Genomic DNA, 3,421 nt, shown 5'->3' with positions numbered 1-3,421 from the left:
AAAGAAAGAAAGAAAGAAAAGTCATGACACATTTTTGCATAGAAAAATATGTCATGACTTCCAATGACCCAATAGAAACCGATAACAAGAGACTGAAGCAACTCGGAGGAGACAGGAATAACTTGAGAGTGCAGTCATCACCATGAGCCTCCTCAACAAGCTCAAGAGTGAGCTGACTCCAGATGAGCTGCAGAAGCAGGAGGAGGAGGAATTTAACATGGGTCCACTCTCTGTACTCACGCAGTCAAGTCAAGAACAACACCCAAATACTCATCAACTGCCGCAACAACCAGAAACTCCTGGGCCATGTGAAAGCCTTTGACAGGCACTGCAACATGGTGCTGGAGAACGTTAAGGAGATGTGGATTGAGGTTCCCAAGAGTGGCAAGGGCAAGAAGATGTCCAAGCCAGTCAACACGGACTGCTACATCTCCAAAATGTTTTTGCATGGGGACTCGGTCATCGTGGTCCTGTGGAACCCACTCATCACTGGCAAACAGAGTCTCTTTCCCACTATCAAAAGCACTCCCTGTCCTGCCAAGACCTGTCCTTTGTAATGGGAATAATAAGATCCTGTGTTTTTTTAGTGGTTAAAAAAAAAAGAAACCAATAACAGAAACATTATTGGAAGATGCCAAAATACATAAATATTAAACAGAACACTTCTCAATAACATATGGGTCAAAGAAGAAATCTCAAGAGAAATTTTTAAATATTTAAAACTAAATGAAAGTGGAAACAAAACATATCAAACTTTGTGAGATGGTGAAAGCAGTGCTTAGAGGGAAATTTATAGCACTGAATGCGTACATTAGAAAAGGAGAAAGAGCTGAAATAAATTGCCTAAGCTTCTATTTTAGGAAACTAGAAAAAGAAAAGCAACCCCAAACCCCAGTCTCCAGACCCTGGCAACCACCATTCTATCTCTGCTTCTACAAAGTTGAGTTTTTAGATGCCATTTATGAGTGAAATCATGCACTATTTGCCTTTCTTTTTTTAAAAGTTTATTTATTTTATTTAAAAAGAATTATTTAACTTCATTTATTATTGTTATTATTATTTTAATTTGCTACAGAGCACATGCACTCATGAGAGAGAGAGAGAGAGAGAGAGAGAGAGAGAGAGAGAAAATGAGAAAACAATCTGCCACATCTGGGACTTGTTGAAGGTTGGTCAGCCACATGGGAGTCCAGTGCCTTAGCCACCATGCCTCCTGCAGGCCTCAAGTTTAGTTTTACAATTCACGATAGCACATATTCATGTGCTAGAGAGAGGAGAGATAAAGAGAGGGAAAGCACCCTTGGCAAGGTCCTGTCATGCTACAATTCCTTTCCCACAGTCTTCTGGTTCCTCAGGACCCTGGGCACATGAACATGCACCTGATGTATTTTCTGGTTGACCCCAGGGATCTGAAACTGTGGTCAGACATGTGGTTGCCAACACCGTGGTTCAGTTTGCTACCAGCTTCACCACCTGGCTGGGTCTTTCTGTGTGTGTGTGTGTTTTAGGGGGGAGGGCGGAGGAGAGGTTTTTGCTATAGGGTACATGTGCTCGCCAGAAAGACAGAGAGAGACAGAGAGACAGAAAGTGAGAATCACCCCCTAGGGGGGATGGCCACGTTGCAATCCCTTTTCCTCTATTCTCCTCTTTGGATCTTGGGCACGCACACACACGTGTCTGGCATGAGTTTAAGCCACCGAGTCTGGTACTCAAACCACAGTCGACTACATGGGAGTCCAGCGACATAACTATTATGCCAACTGCTGTTCCCCCAAGCTTGTTTCGCTTAGCATAATGTCTTCGAGGTTTATCCACATTGTCACAAATGGTAGGATTTCCTTTTTTCTTTTCCTTCTAAAGCTGAACAATATTTCATTTTGCACATGTGTAGGTGCATATATACACACTGTGTTTATCCACACATTCACCTCTGGACACTTAAGTTGTTTCCATGTTTTGGCTGTTGTATTATATTAGGGTAACATGATAAACACCACACTATGAAAATTGATTTTGATTCCTGCCATAATGCGGAAATAAATATGAAAGTGCAGATCTCACTTTGAGATATTGATATCATTTCTGGATGTATAGACCCAGAAGTGGAACTGTTGGGTCATATGATAGCTATATTTTTAAATTTTTGAAGAGCCTCCATAATGTTTTCCATAATGACTTTACCAGTGTCCATTTACCACCAACGGTGTACATAGGTTTTCTTTCCTCCACATTCTCATCAATACTTACTTTTTTTGTTTGATAGTCGCCATTCTAACCCATTGTGAAGTAATATCTGATTTGTGCATTTCTCTAATAACAAATGTTGAACACCTTTCCATTTACTTAGTAGCCATTTGTATATGTTCCTTGGAGAAATGTCTATTCTGCTCCTTTGCTCATTTTTAAACCAGGTTATTTGTTTTATTGGTATTGAATTATTTGAGTGTTATATATTTTGGATGTTAATTTCTTATCAGATGAGTGGTTTATAAATATTTTCATTCATTCTATAGATTGTTTCTGTCAATTGTTTTCCTGATGCAATCTCATCTGTCTATTTTTGCTTTTGTTGACTGTGCTTTTTGTTTTATAGCACAAAAATCATTGCCAAGATCAATGTCAACAACCCTTTTTCCCTATTGTTAAACTGAACTGAATGGATCTCAGTGGGCCTCTGTACTTGATTGATAAAGTTGGTCTAAAGCAATCTCTATTTGTACTGGCTGCAACCTAGCTTAACATGTATGCAAGTTGTAACCTAACCTAAGAATATATCCTATAACCTAGTTACTGAGCCATAGCCAGTAATAGCAGCTGACCTCTTAGCCAGTCAGAGGTTGAAAGCTGCTAAAATATGTTTTATTTTCTTTAGAGTGATGTAAATGATACTGTGTGTTTAATGTTCGTTGTTAATATGTAAAAATATGATTGAATTTTTAAATTAAACTTTTAATTTTGATGTGATCATAGGTTCATATGCAGTTGTTGGAGATAACACAGAAATACTGCAGTATAGCGTTTACTCAGTTTCCCCACATGGTAACAACTTGCAAAAGTACAGTACAATATCAGAACCAGGCAACGGAAATCGACAAATCCATTTACCATATTCTTAGTTTATCAATTTTACTTGTGGCACGTGTGCAAGTGTGTTTAGTTATGTGCAGTTTTATGCAATGCATAGATTCACATGATGACTACGATGATGGCTACCACAGTCTAGATACAGAAGAGGGACATCACCACATGGATCTCTCCTGTGGCCATACCTTTCCTTTGCCTTTAATTTCATAATCCCTACAAACCACTAATCTCCATCTCTTTAATTTGTCAACTCCAAGAATGTTTTATAAATGGAGTCATGTGGTATGTGACATTTTCGGGGTTCTTTTCTCCCAGCAATCTCCAGTTCCCTGGAGAT

The 3,421-nt window shown here is 39.1% G+C and overlaps 1 pseudogene; it reads left to right on the top strand.

Annotated features, from left to right (window-relative positions):
* The first annotated feature begins 142 nt into the window (after positions 1 to 142).
* LOC102498986 (small nuclear ribonucleoprotein Sm D2 pseudogene) lies at positions 143 to 557 on the top strand (annotated as a pseudogene).
* The last annotated feature ends 2,864 nt before the right edge of the window (positions 558 to 3,421 follow it).

Source organism: Tupaia chinensis, unplaced genomic scaffold (assembly GCF_000334495.1).
Source record: "Tupaia chinensis unplaced genomic scaffold, TupChi_1.0 Scaffold000706_1, whole genome shotgun sequence".
Lineage (NCBI taxonomy): Eukaryota > Metazoa > Chordata > Mammalia > Scandentia > Tupaiidae > Tupaia > Tupaia belangeri.
The sequence above is the reverse complement of the archived record's forward strand: the minus strand, read 5'-3'. Positions and strand labels throughout refer to the sequence as shown.